Genomic DNA, 7951 nt, shown 5'->3' on the forward strand with positions numbered 1-7951 from the left:
TGAGAGATGAAATTTGTATTACTTCAAATAACATTTTATATAAAGTCACATGCTTGTAAGCAAATGACAAATGGATCTCATGTTCCTCTGTGATCCAATAGGAATGTTGAGAATGCAACTCTTCTAAAAACCATTGCTTATTCCAACATTAAGGATCTAACTTAGACACAGTTTTAAAACAAACTGAAGAATTTTTTTAGAAATTGCAACCAATGAATGGTAACCATAAACAAATCAAAGACAAAACCCTGAAGTAAAAAGTGGTGAGTCATCAGGGCATTCGTTTAACTCTGAAAGTGCTAGTTTTTCAGGGTGCCCAAAGGTTGTACCCTTTTCAATCTTAGTAGGTATTTGTATGTTTAAAAATGTTAGTTTGGTATTCTGTTCAAGTTTCTCTGCAATCTCACCATTAAAAATAATTATTGTTTGATAATAATGTTCTCATTCACAGATTTAGAGAATGAAAACAGATAAATTTATCTTCAGAGTTGGGGAGAAAGAAAGAGAGAGAGGGAGAAACATCAATGTGAGAGAGACACGTTGATCGGTTGCCTCCTGCACGACCCCAACCAGAGCTGGAGACTGAACCACAACCGAGGTATGCCCTTCACCCGAATCGGACCCGTGACTCTGGTCCAAGGGCCAACACTCTACCGCTAAGCCAAACTGGACAGGGTACGTATTTTCAAAAAAACATTTAAATTGTAATATGTACATAAGTGTACAACTCGAGTTTGACAACTATATTACCTAACAAGCAACACCCAAATTCAGAAAAAAGAAGAAAGAACGTTGCCACAACCCAGAAGCCCCCTTGGCTTGCCTTCAGATCAGTTCCCTTTCTCTCCGAAGGTGAACACCATCCTGATGGCTAGTAGCATAAGTTTATTTTGTACTTCACAATAATGGAATTATATAGTAAGTCCTCTTTTGTATCGGCTTCCATATCACCTTTATTTGTGACATTTTATTACTAGGCATAAAGCACTCATTATATACATGTAAATATCCCACTATGTGAATATGTCACAAATAAATCCATTCTAGTGATGATGAGCACTGACTTGTATCCTACTTTTGGCTACTACATATAGTGCTAATAGACTTTGTAGGAGTGCATGTCTTTTGGTGAACAGATGTATTTCTGCTGTTTATACATCAGAGTGAAATTGCTGGGTCTTAGGGTATGTTAAGCTTTTAGAACTGCCAGTTTTCCTAAGTTTTTACCATTAGGTTTTCCATCAATAAGTTGTAGTTGCTCTACACCTTTGCAAACATTTAATATCTTCTTTTTTATTTTAGCCATTCTGGGGACATTTAATGGTGTGGTATTATGGGTTTAATTTGCATTTCTGATGATTAAGTGGAGCACTTTTTCACATTTATTGTGAAATAAATATCCATTTGGATATCTTTATGTTTGTCTTCTATTTTTCTCTTGGATTTTTGCTTACTAATTTTATGAATTCTTTTTTAAAAAATATATTTTGGTTTTTGTTCAGATAGAGTGGGAGGGAGAGAGAGGAAGAGAGAGAGAGAGAAACATCGACGTGAAGGGACACATCGAGAGGCTGCCTCCCGCACGACCAACCAGGGCCGGGAACAAACTGCAACTGAGGTACGCGCCCTTAGCGGGAACCGAACCCAGGTCTCTCCGGACCGCAGGCTGACACTCAAACCGCTGAGCCAAACTGGCCAGGGCTAATTTTAGGAATTCTTTATATATTTTGCATGCAAGTCCTTTGTTTTGTGTGTGTGTGTGTGTAGCTGGATTGCTGGATATGTCTATGTCAATTCTGTTGGTGGTCTTCTTCATGTCTTTCACAAATTGAAAGTTCTTAATTTTCATGTAATACAATTAGTCCAAATTTCCCCCTTGTATGGTTAGTATTATGTCCTGTTTTCAAGAAATCCTGCCTACTCCAAGGTCACAGAGGTCTTTTTCCCACTAAATGCTTATTTACTCTTTCACATTGAGTTTACAATCCACTTGAAAGTGATTTTTGTTTATGGTATAAGGTCAAAGCAAAAATATTCTTTTCTTGTCCAGCCAGTGTGGCTCCGTGGCTGAGCATTGACCCGTGTGCCAGGAGGTCAGGACACACGCCCAGGTTGTGGGCCCGATCTCCAGTGGGGGGCATGCAGGAGGCAGCCGATGTTCTCTCTCATCGATATTTCTACCTCCCTCTCTAAAATCAATAAAGGAAAAAAAATTTTTTTAAATTATTTTCTTATGCGAATATCCAATTGACCCAGCCATATATACTGAAAAGATCACCCTTTTCTCACTGCACTGCAGTGTCCCCTTTGACACAACTCAGGTGACCGACCACTTATATGCAGCTCTGGTTCTTGGACTTTTTTTCTGTTCATTGGTCAGTTTGTCTATCCCTACGCCAGTATCATTCTATCTTAATTACTATAGCTTCATTGCAGCAACATAGTTTTAAGTGATTATAATTTACAATAAAATTACTGGAAGTCAAATGCTCAGAGCCTGAATTGAATTTTCTGGATAATTAAGTTGTAGCTTACATCTATTCTATTGACAAGATGGCTAGTAATGAAAAGATGAGAATGAAGATTATTACTGTGTTTAGTGCTGCATTTTAGTAGGGAAGTGGGTCCCTACTTGGCAGGTATGGGAGGAACAATTTTAAACCAACAAAAAATACAGAATAATTGTGTACAAGTGTATAATCGAATGCAAAATAGTGTGTTGTCAACCAAGTACTTACAAATGAAGAAACAGAATTGTCAGATAAAATACAGGACACCTAGTTAAATTTTATTTTTCAGATAAACATTTTTCTCCCCAGAGAAATCTGGCAAACTCTGAAGATACTGTCATACTAGGAGTTGTTATTGGCACCTAGAGAGTAAAGACCAAGAATGCTGTTAACTATCCTACAATGCATAGGGCCACTCCCACACAAAGAATTATCTAGTTTAAAATGTCAATAGTGCCCTGGCTGGCTTGGCTCAGCCATTGGAGCTTCAGCCCTTGGCCCGAAGGGTCACAGGTTCAATTTCCAGTCAAGGGCATGTACCTGGGTTGCAGGTCCCATCCCCAGCCCCAGTTGGGGTTGTGTGGGAGGCAACCAATCGATGTGTCTCTCTCACGTCGATGTTTCTCTTTCTCTCTCCTTTCCTCTCTTCCACTCTATTTAAACACAATGAAAAAATATCCTCAGGAGAAGATTAAAAAAAAAAAATGTCAGAAGTGCCAAGGTGGATCAATTCTGCTTTGAAGCTACAAGAGAACCAGTCATAAGAAGAAAGTTTACACTAAAAGCAAAATTTTGTTCAACTATAAGGATTATGTTGATGTTACAAATGACAGAAGCCTAAGGACATGAACATTTTAAACTTGAAGCCAGAGAACTATACTATTTAAAGTGTAGTATCTATAGCTGAATTTTTAGAAAAATGTTTCAGTAAGTTTTCAAAGAAATTTGGAGATTGAAGAGTTCAGTGAATAAATTCCAGTTTACTTACAAAATGTGGCAGCAGTATTAACTAATCTGAAAGTTCTTTCACCTTAAACTCTTCAACTCCTTGATATTTTTATCACTTAATAAACTTGATAATGACGACAAAGAGCATATATGTATATATATCACAGCCAAGTACCAGTGCTGGGTCCTAACACGAGCTGTGTGACCTGATGCATGTTCCTATGCTTCCCCAAAACATATTTCTCAGTGACAGGTCTAACATCAATTTCAGTGACTGAGCCTTATTTTAAAAGGTAGCAAATTTATGTTTAAAATGAATTAATTTTACAAATGCATTGTTCAGAGGGTCCGAATCAAGTGAATATGATGAAACTGATACTTGTGATGTTTTTTACCACATAATAATTAAACACTTTCTACTGCTATCAGTTAAGAGTCCCTTGGGTTAATTTCTCAAACCTGAATCTTGCCAGAACATTTCAGAAAACAAATTTTAGTTGGCAGTTACTGCTTCTCAATGCTCTTTGTCTCTGGAAGCTCTGTTAGAAAGCAAGATTGCAAAATGAGAGGGGTGCAAAGCAGTGGACCAAATAATTGTTTGTTTTTTTAAATATTTTTACTTTTCTTCTTTAATTTTTTTTTTTCTTTTTCATTGTTGCCCCCTCTCCACCCAGCCTTTGCTCCACCCCAGGCCTTCACTGCACTATTGTCTGTGTCCATAGGCTATGCATATATGCATGAAGTTATTTGGTTAATCTCTTCCTATCCCCACCAACCCTCTTTCCTCTGAGATGCGTCTGTTCCATGCATTCATACCTCTAGACCTATTTTGTTCATTAGATTCCACATATAAGTGAGATCATGTGATATGTGTCTTTTTCTGACTGTGTAATTTCCCTTAGCTTAATACTCTCCAGGTCCCTCCATGTTGTCTCAAAGGGTAAGAGATCTTTTTTTTTTTTTTTTTTATAGCTGCATAGTATTTCATTGTGTAAATGTACCACTGCTTTTTTATCCATTCATCTACTGATGGACATTTGGGCTGTTTCCAGATCTTAGCTATTGTAAACAGTGCTGCTATAAACATAGGGGTGCATATATTCTTTCCGAGTGGTGTTTCAGGCTTAGGCTATATTTCAAGAAGTGGGATCACTGGGTCAAATGGCAACTGCATTTTTACTTTTTTGAGAGAACTACATACTGTTTCCACAGTGACTGCACCAGTCTGCATCCCACCAGCAGTGTACGAGGGTTTCTTTTTCTCCATATTCTTGCCAGCCGTTGTTGTTTTTGATTTATTGATGGCAGCCATTCTGGCAGGTGTGAGTGATACCTCATTGTAGTTTTATTTGCATCTCTCTGATGATTTGTGATGTGGAGCATTTTTTCATGTCTCTTGGCCATTTGTATATCCTCTTTGGAAAAGTGTCTATTCAGGTACTCTGCCCATTTTTTAAATGGATTGTCTTCCTTTTGTTGAGTTGTATGAGTACTTCAGATATTTTGGAAATTAACCCCTTATCTGATGGATCACTGGCAAATATGTTCTCCCATACAGTGGGTTCCCTTTTCATTTTGATGCTGGTTTCTTTTGCTGTGCAGCAGCTTTTTAATTTGACATTTATTGCTTTTTCCCCTTTGTTTCTCTTGCCCTGGTGATGTACCGGTGAAAATTCTGCCACGTGTGATGTCTGAGATTTTGCCACCTACATTTTCTTCTAGGATTTTTATGGTTTCACAAGTTACATTTAAGTATTTTATTCATTTTGAGTTTATTCTTGTATATGGTGTAAATTGGTGGTCTAGACTTTTTTTTCTTTTTTTGCATGTACCTGTCCAATTTTCCCAATACTATATATTGAAGAGAATATCTTTATTCTATATTATGTTCTTGCCTCCTTTGTCAAATATTAATTGACCCTAATGGTGTGGGTTGATTTCCGAGGTCTGTTCTGTTCCACTGGTCTATAATGCCTATTCTTGTGCCAGTACCAGGCTGTCTTGATTACAATGGCCTTGTTAGTTTGATATCTGATATTGTGATCTCTCCAAATTTGCTCTTCTTTCTCAAGATTACTGAGGCTATTCGAATCTTTTCTGGTTCCATATACATTTTTGGAATTATTTGTTGCAGCTCTGTGAAATTTGCCGTTAGTATTTTAATAGGGATTGCATTGAATCTGTAGATTGCTCTGTGTAGTACGAACATTTGATGTTGACTTTTCCAATTCATAAACATGGTATCTTGGGGTTTTTTTTTGTTGCAATAATTAATGGGATTGGTTTCGTTTCTCTTTCTGAGAGTTCATTATTGATGTATAAAAACGCTATTAAAGATTTCTGAATGTTATTTTTATATCCTGCTACTTTGTTGAATTCATCTATTAAAGCTACCTATGTTTTGGTGAAGTCTTTAGGGTTTTCTGTGTACAATATCATGTCATCTGTGAATAATGAATTTTACTTATTTCTTTCCTATTTGGATGCCTTATTTTTTCTTCTTGAGGAATCGCTGTGGCTAGGACAACCAGTACTATGTTGAATGAGCGGTGAAAGTGGACATCCCTGCCTTGTCCCATTCATAAGGGAAATGCTTTGTTTCTGCACATTGAGCATTATGTTGGCTGTAGGTGTTTTATCTATGGCCTTTATTATGTTGAGGTATGTTCTCTCTATTCCCACTTTGCTGAGTGTTTATAAAAATGGATGTTGGATTTTGTCAAACGCTTTTACTATGTCTATTGATATACGATTTTTTTTTTAACTTCACCTGAGGACATTTTTTCATTTTTTGTTCATATAGAGTGGGAGGGAGAAAAGAAACATCAACGTGAAAGGGACACATTGAGTGGCTGCCTCCTGCACTACCCAACCAGAGCCGGGGACAAAGTGAAACAGAGATACGTGCCCTTAGCGGAAACCGAACCCAGGCCTCTCTGGACCGCAGGCCGATGCTCTAACCGCTGAGCCAAACCAGCCAGGGTTGATATATGATTTTTATCTTTCATTTACCGATTTGTGAATATTGTTATCAGCCTTGCATCCCCAGAATAAATCCCATTTAATCATAGCTAAATACCTTTTTAAAGTATTGCTGGATCTAAATTGTTAACATTTTGCTGAGGATGTTAGCATCTTTGTTCTGCAGGGATACTGGCCTGTAATTTTACTTTGTAGTGTCTTTATCAGGTTTTAGAATTAGAATAATACTGGCCCTGTGAAAAGCTTTAAAATCTTCCCTCTTGAATTTTTTGTAATAATTTGAGGAGGATAAGTGTTAGTTCTTCTTTGAATGTTTGGTAAAACTCAGCTGTGAAGCCATCCAGTCCAGGACTCTTGTTTGCTGTGAGTTTTTTGATTACTGCTTCAATTGCACTAGTTTTTATCAGCCTGTTTAGGTTTTCTGATTCTGATTTTTGGAAGATTGTGTTTCCAGGAATTTGTCCCTTTTGCCCAGGTTATCCAGTTTGTTGGCATTTGGTTGTTCAGTATTTTCTTACAACCTTTTGTATTTCTGTGGTGTCAGTTACTTTGCCTCTTTCATTTCTGATTTTATTTGGGTCTGCTCCCTTTGTTTCTTGATGAGTCTAGCTAAAGGTTCATCAATCTTGTTTATCTTTTCAAAGAACAAGCTCTTGGTTTCATTGATCTTTTGTATTTTTTTTTTTGTCTCTATGTCATTTATTTCTACTCTGATCTTTTATTTCCTTCCTTCTTCTTCCTCTGGGCTCTTCTTGTTGCCCAAATAATTCTTTGTTTTGGGAGCTGTCCTTTGCATTACAGAATGTTTAGCAGCACCCCCGGTCTCTACTCATGAGATGGCTATAGCATCCCATACCCCAACTGCTGTGGCAATCAAAAATGTTTCCTGATATTGCCAAACTTCCCACGAGAGGCAAAGCTTCCCAATTCAGGTGATCCAATAATTGTGAACAATAAGGGTTAATCTCACATTTTTTTTAAAAAGTGAAACTGCAAAAATGAACAGTTTCATATATAAAGCATCAAAACAGACAAAAATAAATTTATGCTGTATGAAATCAGGATAGTATTGCCTTTGGGAGGGGTGAGCGGAGAATACTTGGAAGGCAGCAAGGTAAGCCTCTATGCCAGTAATGTTCCAGATTGATCTGGATATTGGTTACATAGATGAACATTTATCAAGCACGTATGAGATGTGCAGTTTTCTGCACACACACACGGTCCCCTGTAGCCAGAGATTTTGCATCCATGTATTCATCCAACTGGGGATCGAAAGCAGTATTTTCAATCTATGGTTCTGAATCCATGGATTTAGAGGGCTAATTGTACACATTCTTCTAGGCCATTTTATGAAACTTGGGCACCTGTAAATTTTTTATTTTGTAGGGGGTCCTTAAACTAATTCCCTAAGAAGACCAAGGAATAAGTGTACTTCAATACATTTTTTTTCACTGTAGTTTCAAAAACTACTTCATGTGTCTCATACTGAATGAAAATGTTGTAGCTCTTAC

Source organism: Molossus molossus, unplaced genomic scaffold (assembly GCF_014108415.1).
Source record: "Molossus molossus isolate mMolMol1 unplaced genomic scaffold, mMolMol1.p scaffold_m16_p_11, whole genome shotgun sequence".
In the NCBI taxonomy this organism is placed as follows: domain Eukaryota; kingdom Metazoa; phylum Chordata; class Mammalia; order Chiroptera; family Molossidae; genus Molossus; species Molossus molossus.